Source organism: Trichoplusia ni, chromosome 13, assembly GCF_003590095.1.
Source record: "Trichoplusia ni isolate ovarian cell line Hi5 chromosome 13, tn1, whole genome shotgun sequence".
Classification (NCBI taxonomy): Eukaryota; Metazoa; Arthropoda; class Insecta; order Lepidoptera; family Noctuidae; genus Trichoplusia; species Trichoplusia ni.
This window is the reverse complement of record NC_039490.1, coordinates 4,894,535-4,911,542: the sequence shown is the minus strand read 5'-3', so window position 1 is coordinate 4,911,542 and position 17,008 is coordinate 4,894,535. Positions and strand designations below refer to the sequence as shown.

At 34.3% G+C, this 17,008-nt stretch overlaps 3 long non-coding RNA genes across 3 annotated transcripts in view; 1 reads left to right on the top strand and 2 right to left on the bottom strand.

Moving 5' to 3' along the window:
• The window catches only part of LOC113500372, a 93,762-nt gene that overhangs the window by 7,663 nt on the left and 69,091 nt on the right, over window positions 1-17,008 (bottom strand). The window lies entirely within an intron of this gene.
• LOC113500373 lies at window positions 6,498-7,262 on the top strand. The gene is made up of 2 exons (XR_003401189.1): window positions 6,498-6,572; window positions 7,101-7,262. It is a non-coding gene; the product is annotated as an uncharacterized LOC113500373 (long non-coding RNA).
• LOC113500371 lies at window positions 11,555-15,444 on the bottom strand. Its single transcript, XR_003401186.1, has 2 exons — window positions 15,323-15,444; window positions 11,555-12,146 (listed from the first exon to the last, which is right to left on the bottom strand). It is a non-coding gene; the product is annotated as an uncharacterized LOC113500371 (long non-coding RNA).

The following is a 17,008-nucleotide window of genomic DNA, read 5'->3' as shown; positions in this document are numbered from 1 at the left end:
TCGTTATTATTTACCATGTAAAAAACAAGAGTCACGGTCGTTTTTACCATAAGTAGTAAGAGGTACTCACAATTAAGCAAAAAGTTTAATTGTAGAGATCCCGTGACCAAATAATAGTTGGCTCGATTTAAAAACAAGATTATGGAGTCGATTGAAAATAAAATAATTATATACTAACAATAGCAAGAAGGTATTATATGAACATATATATTGTGGTACATACATAGTAGAAAAATGTGTATGGTTGTATTTAACTATACCATACTCGATTACTTTTTCTGTTTTGATATCAACAGTTCTATTATTATTCCTAACCTGAACTGCTTTCTCTGATTTAGGGAAGAAAGAAGATAGAGATACCATACTTTATGCCTTATTTAAATGTCATAAGGTATGTTTTGCAACCACAAGCTAAGACAATTAATGAAAAAATGCATTGATCGAACCATTGCCAGTTCCGGAAACTTTGTGTTCCATCCAAAGTATTCGATTTTTTAAGCGTATGGTGGTAGTACCATGCTCCTAGAGTATGTCTTTTTTAAGTTCGTAATAAATAAAAATTATTTTGATTTAAATTAATCCACCAACCGGTGTAGAAAAGGGATCTAATTTAAATTTCTAAAGCGTAATACCACATCGTTTTAATACATATAGGTGGGAGAGGCCAAAAAACTGTCAAATTTCAACAAAAATTTACGGGCCACATAAGTAGGTATAAGGTTAACATTAGTAGATATTATAATATGTTTGCATATCATTATCGACCTTATTATTTTGTTATAAGCATTCGATTTTGAACCTTAAAAAAGTGGACCACTTTCTGCCTGACGATAGATTCGAGTCACGCGTCGTTTCACAAGCATTGAAGGGTCGCTTTATCACCGTTTATTAATTAAATGACTCGTCGGAGAATGTGTGGGCTCTTCATACATTCCTGTCTCAAAAGGCTTTGTTATCTAAGAATTTGAACTGAATTCTAGCTTCGTCTGCGGACTAGAATTTGCTTGCTTTAGAAGTATTTTATAATATGTATGAACTATACTGAGAGGGTAACCATGCTGTGTATAGAAAGAAGGACAATCCGGTTTAAAAAAACGACTACATACGATGAACTTTATAATCCTTAAATAAAATACGAATTTTAATTTATTTCAGGTTAGTCATTCACCTAGCCTTTTCCCAACTATGTTGGGGTTGGCTACCAGTCCAACCGGTTTCAGTTAAGTACCAGTGTTTTACAAGGAGCGACCGCCTATCTGACCCCCTCAACCCAGTTACCTGGGCAACACGATACCCCTTGGTTAGACTGGCTGTCAGACTTTTTCAAGCTTCTGACTACCTGTAACGACTGTCAAAGATGTAGGAATAACAGCCGGGACCCACAATTTAACGTGCCTTTCGAAACACGGAGGAACTCGTTATGACAAAGATGGTCACCCATCTACGGACCAACCGCGTCAAGCATAGCTTAACCTGTGATCGAATCACTTATGCGGTTATAGCTTAGCCACGAGCTCCTCAATTTATTTCAGGTAAGTCCCAGACATATTTCATTTCTACAAGCGTTAGGGTTTGCTCAAAAAATCTTAAAATTAAGGCAGCGATAAATCTAAGTCTTTTCAACAAAATTGTTTCAAATTTCAAATTCTCCATACATGTTAACGATTTCTAGAAGTGTTAAGGTTTGAAGAATATATCAAAGGGAGTGCAGATTTTACAGTATTTTTACGGAAGTTAGAATCGTTGAAAAACTATATTTGTTATACTCAAATGGTAGAGTCAAAAATACTATCACGAAATAGAACGATTTGAAACAGTAACAATAACTTACCTCTGCACGTCTATTCCAATGACTTGGACACAATAACAAAAGACAACAAAAACACATTAAACCGCGAAAAAAAGCATCGCGATCAACAATCTTTGAATTGCGTCGAAATCTTATTTGACTCAAAAAATCTGAGAGTGTTAACACCAGCTCGTATTCCGACATCTAAAACCCAAAATCAGCTTATTAATAAAAGGGATAGGGCTATACAGGGAGATAGCGCTGTCTCTTTTTTGCAATCGAAGTATTACGGTTTTAATGTTGCATTATCCGGTGTCCGAACATTGAACTGAGCCAGCGTCACTAATTACAACAAAAAACAAACGAATAGGAACGACATACGCTGAGAAAATTCACGTAATTTGGGCAAAACGTAGTAACAATTACGCGTGAGTCAGAGGTTTTAAAGCGTGACATACGTTATGTTAAGTTTAAGTGAAAAGCTTAAGATATATAATACTAACTAGTGGATATCCTTGTAGAGCAGTCATGTTCTTTTGAAACCTGTGTTATTTCTTATACCTCCAAAAACATGTGTGAAAAGTTTCATAACGATCGGATAGCGATTTTCTGTGTGAAAGCGTAACAAACAAACTCCCATTCACATTTGTAATATTAGCATCGATGCGCGTCGACCCAACGCGATTTTAGGGAATCTAAAAATATACAATTGTGTCCTTCTAATATATTCGCGGTAGAGGCAAATAAATATACAAATTAACCGATTACATATTATATGTTTCATTATATTAATAGTTTACTTACATCGCACTTCCCTACTATCTATTTTGCTCATCAATCAATACAGTCTCTGACATAACATCGTCTAAAACATTTTTTGTCGTTGTCAATACAAATTACAATTTATATTACATCGCCTACGTAATTACTTTGAATTAAAGTACCTGGTACTGTGGCCCACATGTCAGCAGCATCGTTAAGTTTGATAATCAACCTTACGTTCTTAAGTTAAGGTAAGTTCTAAGACGAATTATTAAAATTTCTGAGTGTTACAAACATGTTAAACAAAATGCAGACAAATTGAAAACCTCCTTCTTTTTGAAATGGGTTCAGAAGTGTAAAAACGCAGGTACTTGTCACTTACAACTGAAAAAGATCTTTATGTCATGATTCCGTATGTTGTTCTACCGAAAACTTGACTAGTAGACGTACCAAACCGACTGTACAAAATGGTCTGTGTCTGAAAAATCTAAATTTTTGGTGCGATTTCATAAATATTCACATATCAGCTGACCTTTCCTTTACCGTTATTATAACAAGTAATCACTGTTTATTACATAATTAATTACAGGAGTCATATAAAGTAATTTGACTATCAACAATCCACCAATTTGTCAACAATAACAAAACCAATATAAACAAAACACTTTATTGAATACTTTGGATGCTCAGATTCAGAATAAATAAACAATAAATACTTAACCTACAAATAAATAACGAAGCTATGACATTAAAATCGAAATAAAACCAAGTCTTTGAAAGGAGATAGGTGTAGACAGTCAGGTAACACCATCCCTTTCTATCACTCTAAGACGACCGCTAGACTGACGATCCCTACTGATTTCTTCAAAATGGCCTCAGTGAAAGAGGATTGCAATAACAGCCAAAAACGGGAACTAAAGTGTCAAAACATAGCCTTACACCAAAACCCATCTTAGTCAGACTTCGCGTGCGATCTGGATCGAGTCAGTCGTCTTAAAATGGAGTAGGTAACCCAAAAAATAAGGTATATATTGGAGTCGGTGGTCACAATCATGTATGTAGCGATTAGGGCAATCAGGATCCCTATAGCGTTGAAGAATAGGGCCATGGGTTTGGATTTAGCAGGCTTCTCTTTGCATGGGCAGTCTGGAGGGCAGCCGAGGGCTTGAGGAGTGGACTCTTGCTTGGTCTTCGGTGGCAGAACTTTCAGCTTTGGAGACATAATTTGCTTGAACTGGCTGGATGGCATGAACTCTGGAAATTAATTCGGGTTTAAGTAATTGAAAGACATTAGAAACGAAGACATTATCAGGTAAATGTGTGTTCACATTGTTTCTGTAACGTTTGCTAAGTAATTTCTGCAACTTACAAAACGTTATTTATAAGTAGAATCGATTGCAGTCTTTGTTTAAAAAGAGACTAAGAGGAAAAGGTTTTGCGTTTGATATTTTTTGTGATTATGATTACCCTTTCATGTCAAAACAGATTTTAACTTAAATTGAGTGATAAATGGCTGTTTACTTCCAGTTCAACTTATGTAAGTGGTCATAATTTTCGAGTTACTCTGTTAATAACCTGGAATTCCCGTTAATAAGCATAGAGACTTAAAACGAGTTTCACTGTTACTGCATTTGCAGTGCAAACTGATGTTTAAAATTTCTGGACTTGGACTAATAAATAGAGTAAGTACAAAATGTTAAATTGAAGTTAATCATAAATCACTAATATGCCTATGTTTATCAGTAGAGCATTGAACTATACAATGCTTTTGCTATTCAACTACAACGAGGCACTGACAGATGAATCAGACGAAAATTTGAAAAACAACTTTAACAGATTAATAACAAGAACCATTTTAAGCTGAAAATATTATTTTGAACTCACCTTCTACCGTTTGAGTTTGGGTAATAGTCGCCATATCTGCAATGCTCTGTTTCCTGGGTGCGAATGATATGAACATAACAATTATCTCCTAAATATAGGAGAATATTTACTGATGAAGGTTGTTTGAGGAGCAGGAAGAACCTTGCCAGCTTCCTCGATGACCAGTCGTGGCAATCGTGCGGAAACTTGAAAAAGATGGGCAATAAACGATTCGTTTTAATGTTTTGTCACTTTTCAAACGAAAAAATGTAACCATTGTTGAAGACTTGCTTCAATGACTGATGGAATGGAAGTGAACTTGACAATGATCTAGAAAATTATTATGTTATCTGGGATTGTAACTTTGGAACCAGAAATCGCGAACCTGTAGTAAGAAAGTATGGTGATCAATGCTCAATCCTTTCCGATATGGGATGAGAAGACACGATACACATTTACAAGCTCATCATTGGCCTAGCCTTTTCCCAACAATGTTGGGGTCGGCTACCAGTCCAACCGGTTTCAGCTAAGTACCAGTGTTTTACAAGGAGCGACTGCCTATCTGACCTCCTCAACCCAGTTAGCGTGGCAACACGATACCCCTTGGTTAGACTGGCTGTCAGACTTTTTCAAGCTTCTGACTACCTGTAACGACTGTCAAAGATGTAGGAATAACAGCCGGGACCCACAATTTAACGTGCCTTTCGAAACACGGAGGAACTCGTTATGACAAAGATGGTCACCCATCTACGGACCAACCGCGTCAAGCATAGCTTAACCTGTGATTGAATCACTTTCGCGGTTATAGCTTAGCCACGAGCTCCTCTCCACACATTTACAAGCTGCTGCTGTTATTACTGTATTTGATGTTTAGACAATTTGAAGTCATTCAGATCATCAAATAATAGGAAGAATAATAGTTGAAGGTGTTTCTAGGATAGTATACAGGCATCTCCTATCATCCACGCAAAAAATTATGTTACAGCCAATTCATCATCATCATCATCATCATCCACAGCCTTTATCCTCCCACTGCTGGGCATAGGCCTCCCCTTTTTCGTGCCAATTTCTACGGTCCTGTGTATTACAGCCAATTACGTGTATTACAATTAATTTATTAAATAACTAGCTGTTGCCCGCGACTTCGTCCCCGTGGGTAGAAGATATAAGTTATGATTTATATCTGCCCTGTTTTTTTTCACATTTTCCATTGTATCTCCGCTCCTTTTAGTCGCAGCGTGATGGTTTATAGCCTAAAGCCTTCCTCGATGAATGGTCTATTCCTCACAAAAATAATTTTTCAAATCGAACCAGTAGTTCCTGAGATTAGCGCGTTCAAACAAACAAACAAACAAACAAACTCTTCAGCGTTATATATTAGTATATAGATTACTGCAATAAAATTGTTCTGTTGCTGTATACTAGGACGAAAAAGTCAGTTCCAATTCTTATAATATTAAAAACATCGATGCTTGAAGTCAAAATAATTGTAACGACTTTCGACAGCTTTATATGTAGCTGATTTTATAGAGGTGTAATAAAGTAGGTTTCAATTTAAAATGAACAGAGGGCAATGCCGAAACAATGAACATGAAAAGCATTCCACTTTTTCTACACTCCAAAAATTTTAGTTTGAAATCGAAACTAAACCAACCCTTTTTTCTTTGGGTAATTGTTTGCTTTCAAATTCATGTATAATTTCAGCATGTTTCAGTATCATAATAAGTAGCTATAAGTTTTTCATCAGCCTTGCTCTACTTAGCATTGGTTTTTGTAGTCTCTACTCTGTATAAAACGTGAACAATTCTTAGATAATGCACAGTTCACAACGGTTTATTTAACAATCAACGATCATCATGCCTTCTCCATGCGAACCCTGTAAAGGTAAGGATATTTACAAATATTTGTCAACAAAGTCACTAAAAAAGGATGGCGCTATACATCTGTGTAGCTTTATCTCTCTCTTACTCAAATCATTTTGTTGTTGTACTTTTTTTGCTTGTAGAATTATTTTTTTCGATAGCAGCACACTGTTTTGTACCAGTTTGAGATGAAACACATGTCATTATATTGTCTATTTTAGAATCGTGCAAAGGTGGTGCGTGTGTAGACAACTGCGCTTGTAAGGATAAGGGCTGCAACGACTGTTCTTCTAAAGGTACGTAAATAATACTTACCGGGGAACAGTGCCTATATTACGGGTTTTCTCTCTGGGACCACGTACGTGCGTGCTGCCAGTTTATGTGATTATTTTGAAACCCCTAAGGCTCTAGACAGACTTTTGCAGTTGGATTGCAGTTGAAATGCGGTCTGTCTGTTTAGACCCTAACAAATACACTAAAAAGCCTCACAAATCCATGGATGAAAGAAAATGGTGAATCGGTCTCAAAATGCATCAATCTGTAGCTTCTCTAAAGATCACATTTTTTTTTCTTAAATTACGTTTAGCATCGTGTTATCATCATGATATCACCTATTAATGTTCAGCTACTGGACAAGTCCCCGTCCTTTAAGAGAAAAGTGAGAGCATAGACCAGGACGCTAGCTAACTGCGGGGTAGCGAGCGGCAAATGAAATATTTTACGAAACTGCAATAATGCTTACAACTATAATTACAGGGTTTAGCTTAACCAGTCTTGAAATGACAGTCTAGATGCTTTAAATAAATAAATTATTCTATCTCCAGGCGGTTGCTGCTAATCCTCACCATGGAGCCAGGCCGCCGGCCGTCGCTGTTCACGCGCGCCTCCAACTTCCTCGAGACCTGCTTCCCCATCACCTTCAGTATCGTCTTCATTGTTACCCTTGTCTTCTTCTACTGTCTAATATAAATCGCTTGTTGAACTAATACCTGGATTTCTTTTTATGTTCCTTTGTCCAAGGAAATTAATACAACCTAAGCCCTGATTTAATAGCTCAAAGTAAAAAAAGTGACTTCCACAATCCACACTAATGAATTTCATACTTGTGTCGTGGAAGGTTTCGCAAATATAAAATTCGTTTGCACACAAAAAAGGAACTCGTAGACCACATGAAATCTTTGTCCTACGCAGGGATGAAATCGACACGTAACGCACAGTGGTTTTGGCTTGGTGACCACTCGGCTATCCGTGCTGTCAAAAGTCCACTTTCTATCCTTCAAATCACAAAGTATGTTGAAGTAATGATTGATAGCTTTAAAAAAATATTTAAAATGTTTTTGTATTACGTACAGAGCTGGTGAAGGTTGTTACAAAACCATATACCACACCGTCTATAGCTTGTAATTATCTGAAAACACCAAAATCTTTTGTTATTATAGTACAATGTTCGTATACAGAAACAAAGAGAAACAAAGTTTATTTAAATATAAATGGGCTATTTAATAAATCTTCATCTTTCTCGAAAGTTTCACGAAATGACGACTATTGTTAGAACAATTTATGTAATAAATACCAACACAAACATTTGCTACGTAGCCCCTTGTTATTTCTATTGAAGACATTATCCGATGCAATTGGTTTTAACGAGCTTTGGAATGAAAATTATTTAATGCCAGCCACCGCTACCTTTGAGATGAAATTAAGTTGTTAGAGAATTAGACGCCGCGAGTTAACTTAACCGTTCCTTTAGACTAACTGTCAAGCATTTATATAAATTGCGGTAAATGTTTTAGTGTTTACTTGGATTGGTAAAGTTAAATGTGAATATGGTACTTATAATATAATTAAAATGATTGTTAATGAAAAATACGATCTAATTGAAATAAATAGAGCTTAAAATACGATGAATTGAAAGAAAAAGATGGTTGAACCTAAATTTAGTTATTACAAGCCTCTTTTATTACTACTTTGGCCCGTTCGGAACAGTAGTTGTAAGTAGGTAAGTATTTTCTGGCTGGATGTGATGTGATAGTTAGGCTGCGATGGAATGGTAGCAAGTCTTCTTAAAACAAGAGCGTTGATCATCCAGCTCTGCGATGGGCCTACAAAGTAACGATAAATTGATCAGGTGAAAAACCTTATTTTTTAAAGTAACTTTCGTGAGGATCATTCATTTTAAAACGATGTTTTCCAGCTGTGTCTTGGGAACTAGTCAGGCAATCCAACATGTGTAAGAAGACCGTGGCTGTGGAAACAACAGCTTGATAAATGAGGTTAGTGCATATATTCTCATATATACCCATAATGTAAAAAAACCCTTATGAACATTATGTAAAAACAGAAATGATTGAAGTAAGTACCGGTTTTGTACATTTAAAGTTCCTACAAAAGACATAAAATTACGTCTTTACCTAATGCTCCATAATTTAGGTATTGACGGAACCTATTGTTTCAAGTCCAATTTCTATTGTTCGATTGTTAATAATGTAGAAAAGAAAGCAATTATTTATAGCCACTCAGTTACAAGGATTTAGACAAAAATGATAAGGTTAAAGTAATTTAAAACATTTTTATTATAAACCAAAAAGAAAATGGTGACGTCACAATATATTTTAATGAAGTCCAAATTGCTCCGCTAGAAAGCCTCAACAGCAATCTCCTGCAAAAAAAACAATATTAATTAAAGAAAATAATATAGGTAACTTGGTCCACCGTTTCTTATTCTCCCACAGCATCAACAATCTGGGTGGTGTCTATTGTATATTTTACGATCACTTGTGCGTTCAAAGATACCTAGTAGATTTAATTGAAAAAAATCAATAGGATTAAGAAAAGAGTCGAATCTTTTGATTATTAAATTATGGATTATTTCAATAATCTATTTCAAGTCGTAGCCCATGTTTATTTTTTCATTTTTCTCAACATTTGACTAAATAAAGACTAAGAATGGTCTAATAACATATATGTATATTAATTATGTAGAAACATAACAGGAATCTATACTTATTAAAATGAAGTTAAAACATCTCTTCGTTCCATACACATTGATTTTATAATATTATCAAAATTTGACCGAATAGCGTAAATACCTTCACAAGAAGTGCAGTCTTTGCAGCTGGTTTCACAGCTGTCTTTGCAGCAGTCAGCGTCTTTGCAGGAGTCTGAAATATAAAGCCGTTACAATTACACCCTCGATTCAAAAGTGCAATTTTATTCATTATGTTCATAATAAGTGCCAAATATCAAATACCTGGTCGTTTAGAAGCCCATTTAGAAATATCAAAATTGGTATTTAAAAAATGAAACATGATTTTGTACTATAAAGCTCTTTCCTTCGCATAGAATATACATGGTAACTTCATAAAACAAATAACTATACCTTTAGTAACTTCAGCAGGGGCCGGCATTTTGAATGTATTTTGAAATCACAACTCGAACAAGCTGACTATTGTCAAGAAATGAGACGACTATACTGTTTGGCCAAACTGCAGCTGTTTTATACTAAATACAGTTATTCAATAAAAAGGTAAGAAAAAATGTAAATAGACGCAAGGTTATAAAGACCTTGGCTCTTTTTTGGAGGCTTGAAGATGTAACAAGAAAATGACTACTAAAAAATCTTTTATACTATTTCTTCTGTACAAAGTCTCATGGACTTAGGTAGTTCTTGCTCAAACTTTGCCCATAAAGGAAGAGGCCTGTGCCCAGCAGTATAAGAAGCAGTATATAGGCTATATAGGTATTATAATTATTAGTACAAATATTGTATAGCAAGTGACACATGACGCAGGCTGCAGAATATTTCTGTATTCAAAGAACTATTCTGCAGACCACAATTTATATGTAACTCAATGCAAAAAAAATGTGTGTTCGTCTATCTTGTACCCAATATCGCAATACATAGTTCCCATTTAAAACCTGATCGGTCTGAAGGTAATAAAGCTGAAGATGTATAAAGTTCAGAGGCACACGTAGATGTCAGTGCGACTAAATAGACTATTATTTTTGCACACCACATAAGTCGCAAGATTGCCTATTGATCATACATTCCTAAATACTTACTTAAATATTATTATTTAAATTTTTGTTGCTGCGTTCTCGTTATTTGCAGTCGTTTTCATGGCTCGTTAGTTTCCTTTGTCGGTCGCAATCAATGCTAGAACGGTTTTTGTTCAAACCTTTTTTTTAAATTATCAGGTGCATCAGATCTGCTCCATTTTATTCTATTATTCATGTTAAGGTATCGCTGTAAAGACGCGTCGTCTTTAAATATATATATTAAAATTATTGAAGATTATGATGAAGATCTACGATAGTCGAAACTGTAAGTGAAATGATTTAATGTGTTTTACTTGTTGGAGATCGTACAAAAACGCCCTTGAGATAAGTAATTTTGTCGTGCAATCCTCGATATTTTAAATTATTTTTTGGTTTACCTTTCTTTAAAATTTACACAGCGTATGTCAGTTCCATCGGAGATCAATGGATCAGTACCATAAAGCCAACTTTCTAGGTATCAGAAGCCTGCTTACAAAATTTCTAGTGTTATAAAAATTACTTCGTAAATGATATTCATCTTTACATAAACCGTTTCTGTATCTTTAAGTATTGTAAATAGTCTCCATTCTTGCTCGATTCGTGATTTAATGAATTCTGTCAATTGTAATGTTTAAGGTTTGAACCCCGAGGTACCGACCAGTGCTGCCTGCGTGCCGGGCTGTGATTGTCACTGCGTCTACGTTGATCGTGAGTTCTGATAACATACCATTGAAAATTACCAAAATTTGTTTCGGTATTTACGGTAGGTAATTGTATTAAACGTCGACTTATTTTTTTTTCCTACAACTTGGAGGAAACTTTTGTCTGCCCTTATTTTCTTGACGTGTTTTACGGATTTAGATTGAAAGTGGTTCGCAGAGCAAGAGCAAAATTTTCTAGTAGCACAGAATCGGATTTGATTATAATAAAAGTAGTTATCTATTAATAAACCAGCAGTCTCACCATCACCATCCAAGAGCACACTTCACTAGAGAAGTCTGCCTTTCACAAAGAGAAGCTCTTACTTAAAAACCTACTCAGTACTGATTTATAATCTTCTCTTAACTTATTCAAAAGTCTTTTCAATTTTTCCTTTTTTTCAGAATCCTGCATGAAGTAAACAATTATGGAAAAACGTCTTTCGACTAAACTATAAAAGAAAATTAACCAAACAAAAACGTGTATTTATTTATTGGCTTTTAATTATGTAAATAGGTTAAAAAATAAAAAAAAATAATTCATCATCACGACTTTTATTTTTAAAACAATGAAATGATTTGAAAAATAGTCATGAAGATACAATAATACAAGTTGTAATATTCGAAAACCAAATTAAGACGATACAATGACGAAATACTCAAGTTTTCACAAAACACGCGAGGACAGATAATGAAAGCACCTTGCTATGATATAACAAAAAAAAAGTAAATATGATTGCGTCATTTTTTGCGCATTATCTTCGGAAGATATCACATAGTAATTATTGGAATATTTAATCGGCTAATTAATAGTTAAAAGATGTTTCGGCAAGAAAGTAAACATGCATTTCTTGATGAAAGAAAAACACTCATTTCATTTTTTTTTACAAATGACAGTTCGATAATCGGTACCAAATTCAAAAGTTTAAATGAAGAACTCTTTTATTTTTCTAATGTTATGTTTGAATATCTGTTCATTGGTGAATGTTAAGTTATGTTTTTGCAGACATGTTTGCTACTACTTCTTAGTGGCTTTGGAGGTGTCCGAAGCGGTTTCAGTCCTCTTGCAGGTGCAGGTGCAAGAGGCATCGCACTTGCACGACTGGCAGCACTGGCTGGTACTGCATTTGCAGCCTGGAAGGAAAAAAAAACTGTGTTATAAAATGTGGACCCTTATAAAATACGACTCTGTTATTCTACGGATAACGCAAGCTAGGGAAATGATATCCATCACCAAATTTTTGTATTTGTTGTGTGATGTAAGGAAGATTACGATAACCCGTATATGAAAATTGCTTAAGGCATTCAGAAAGGACATATCATGAAATCAAAAAACTCATACACTGTATACAAGAAATAAGTTAACTCTTAAACTATCATATTATGTACTTCAATTTGAAGTGTCATTTTTCTGTCCTTAAATGTCTTCCTTAAATGTCTTATATGTCGAGTAGTTTGTAAAGTATAGGTATGTATGTCGCTCACAACATAATATTTATTACCTTAGGCTGGTAACTACGTAGTAAAACAATGGAAGTAAAGATTAAAGGTACTCTTCGTTCGAGGACGAAGATAAAAACACTAGATAACAACTAAACGGAATAGTTTACATACATACACATAAGGTTTCAGGCAGATGTTTAGAATTAACAAATCAAGTGATTTTCAAGCATTGATTGAATGATCAACGAAATTTATAAGGTTAAATTGATAACACCTATATCCTATTTGTTTAGGTACTTAACAAAAGGTAAACAATCTTGGTGTGTCTTTGTGTTGGACCAAATACTTTGAGGAGAGCAGGCTGGGTCCGAAACTAGACACTAAATCCCGATTAATACGCATTAGTAAACCAATAATTTAATAACAATAATAGGATTCCCGAATCAACGATACCGCTGGATCACTGGTTTACTTATTTAATATGTGTTTTGTATAAAAAAACACACCAAGATCTTGATTCTCTATTACTTACTATTTATCTAAGATTTTCACCAAAATTGGCACTATTTGTGTTCTAAGCATTTTCCAAATACAATCATTGGAAATTCAATACGGGGCGGAACACTCACGGTCAATATAATGAATTTCCAATTATTGCGTTTTTAACTACCTCAATAAATGGAGTATATGCCGCCGGACGAAACCCAAAGAAACTGTCTTAGGTACACATGCACCTAAGACCTCAGATTTTAATTGAATTAATCTCAATAACATTTCAAGAACAAGTTTAATCATGTAACTTATCGATTCGGTTCTACTTATTCATAACTATTTACGCTTGAGCAGACACAAGGTGAGCGTCCGAGTGAAACTGTCCGAACCAAATGAAAACATCAGAAATAAGAGATATGTTTAAAAATATACGCGAAAGAAATGATCTTTGGTCAATATTATTGTACGATTAAGTGTGTGAATGTTGAGAGTAAATTATTTTGCGAATTTGACACGAACGTTGTGGGAGGATTTGTGGATTGGAAGGTACTGAATTTGGTAATTTTGTTCATTATAGTAATAAATCTTCGCGATAAAATTTCGTGTGAAAATTGGAAAATATTGAGTTGCGTTCTGGAACTCATGTGTTTTTTTAATTCATGCGTAGGTACAGGTATGAGGCCAGAGTTAATTAAAAAAATACCTAATATTTATTATGAAGACCATCTATATGAAGGTGACGTTAAAGAGATTTATTAATGTTTTATAAATGTTTTACTTTAGCATTTCGAAAAATATGTGTACCTACACAATTTCATGATAATCGGTAACGTAGTTTTCGTGTGAAAGCATAACAAACTTACATTCACAGGTATATAATTGTTAGATAATATCTTTTATCATTATTTATTTGGAGGAATTTGTAAGAAAATGTTCCATCATACACTGATCTAACCTAAAAATTTAACCTTAACACATTATATACGTTACGTCAAATATACGTAATTGTTTTGCCATCTTTATACGTTTTCATCTAACAGTACATAAAAACAAACTTTACGGCTCTTAGATTACAATGCACAATGTATTACATCAACAATTGAGAGTAAACATAAATAATAACTCTATTACGCAACGGTACACTGATATATATGTTCTATTCCTCTTTTCAAAAGCAGCAACAAATGGTAAAGAACACTTTGTGTAATTTTTATAATAACTATCGTGAGACTGATTCATTATTAAATGATGTAACGGTTTACTCACGCGAATTTATCGGGGGTCGAACTCGCGATCCCGTCGCGTCTGCTCATGATTAAGGACTCCGGTTCGGTCCGACTCTAGTCGGGCACCCCCGATAAATACGCGTGAGTAAACCGTTACATCATTTAACTTTGTTTAATATTCTCTACTTAATTATATGCCTATGAGTCGATATACCTAAATATACGGCCATGGTGAAAATAATGATTCTATGCGAAGCAATTAACAAATGACATTAAAAAAAAAAATAAAAGAAGAAAACCAAATGTTTATATTTTTTCTTCAGGATTAAAGTACTCGTCATGACCAATGAAACATGCACAAACCCTATGGGGTTGGGTCTTTTTATTTTGGAGCTTCTACAGCCAACTTCTGGCTTCAGAGTGAAATGGTCTCCATGTTAACATGTAGTTTCATCGTCACATATACAAGCAAAATTTGAGCTCACTCGGATACCGGGAAGTGGGACAAATGTAACTGCCTCAGACCTCAATTGATTCCAGTCAAAGATTAATACAATGTTGCAAAATAACAATTCTCAATAAAAAAACTTGTTTTGTAGGTTTTTCTTAGGTATTGTTTTTTGGAAAGTTCCAGTTTAGTATTTAGCATAGGAATGGGCTTAAATAAACCATTGCGTAACAAACCCATTTTGCCATAACCAATGTATCGGTACTTATAATAATTCACTATCATTCGCTAATCCAATAATTTCGATGAAATATGTATTTAACAATCATAATTATATAATCGTTAAGATATTTATGCACATTTACAGCAGTTGTGTAAGTAATCCACCAAGCAACTGTTTAATCCTTATTTTAATCAACTCAATACATAATCGTTTAATCTACCATACCGTATTATTATTACATATTTGATTTAGTACGTAATTTACAGCCAAATTCAGAATGTTATTCTTTATTTTCTGAATTTGGCTGTAAATAACAATTCATTTTGTTAATTAAAAAGGTCACTACCACTACCGGCACAGATTTCAATTTCTTACGTGAACTAAAATAAAAATGAAAACTGGATATTTCAAAACAAAACGTCATCCTATTTTTTTTAATACTCGATTTAAAATTTAAAAGTAAAATAAGAACACTCACTGTCACCGCAACCTCCGCAAGGCATCTTGAAATAAAAAGAAAGAAAACTTCAAAAATTCGAAATTGGAATGGTATAGCACGCGCTGTGTTGGCGGGAGCTGCAGTAGTAATGCACTTTATAGCTCAAGCAAGCGATTGTTATCGATAAAAGGCGGGTTATTCCGAAACTTGAGATTTTGTTTATAATATTTTAGTTTATTTTTGAACGTGGTTTAAGAAAACCGTTGGATGCAGGTGAGTTCCTTTCAGATGACGTTTATCTGACATTGCAGAGATTTAAATTATGATTGATGGTTTCTCCAGTTTTGTAGTAGTCGTTTACCTTACATAATATTAAGGTATAAGAAAAAATCGCTGAATTTGTTCACTAGGCTTTTAAGTCTTCATTATTTTGTTTACTTAATTTTGTCTTATTTTATTATTAAAATCTAAGCTGTGTTTGCTGAGTTTAAACACAAAATTATTTTACACACAAAACATTTATGAAATTTAATTTCAGAATACATACCTTGTAGTCAATTGTATACAGATTGCATGCATATACCAAAGATTCGCATTCCATTTAAACAAAGATTACAATTTACCTGTGCACCACTGCTGGTTATGACTCACTCTGTCTTTCAACGTACAGTATAAAAGCAGTAATGTAAAGCGTATCGTCGTAAATGTAATGTTCACAGTCGATACGTCTGTTGTTTGGTGGACGTAGGGCCGTGTGCCTAATTTGTTTTGCACTCGGTCTTACAGAAGAGCCCTTGTTTCGAGTGCATACGAGTGTATGGACATGGATCAAATAATATATGCTTCGAGAAAGTGCATGTTTGTTTGTTATAAAATCTCTCGATAACTTGTTGCACGTTGTTGTCTAGCAGCCAATCAAAATCTACCTAAAAGTTAATGAACCTAACGAATTTAATTGCTCTAGATAACTTTAACTTCAACAGCCAATTCTCCGCACAACGCTTGACCAATTAAAAATCTCTGCAAAAATCCTCATGACTTTAATTGACCTCTAATCCCCAACATTTGCTTGCAGGCAAGTTCCATTTTTCCACGCTGGTATTGATGAACCATTCCAATGTATTGAACTGACAATATTACCTATGTTGGGAGCATCCGCTGACAAACTTTCAGCCTTTATAAAATAACGTAGATCTGGCGTCCACGGGTCTAGGTCTTTTACTCAAGAATTAAAAAAGTTTTGTATTTAGAGTTCGATGATATCCTTAACCTTATTGTAATTCAAACCAGTATTACGATAATAACATTGGGATAACTGCTTGAGTTTTAATTAAAACAGAACTTATATAATTTTTCGGACCGATCAATGAGTGGAAAGATGATAACATAGTAATTAAGATATCTCAAGTTCATTCTCAGCGAGTAATCAAATAAAAATACTTAATTGATTAAATATTGAATGTTGATCCGTGGAGAAAGGTGAACTTGTCAATAAGAGGACAATAATCTGACTGATAATGCTGAATGAAAGAAACTATGCGAAGGTCAAGAGATTACGATAATGACATTATTATATTTCAATTAAATGTAGAGTTAATATAAATAGTACTTCATTTTTTGCCGTCATCTCTCTCTCTGCCTTGTCGTTAATTATTTTTGCTATTCATCTTCAAGTGTTATATTTGATACTAGTATAAAAGTAATACGAACATCAAATATAAACTT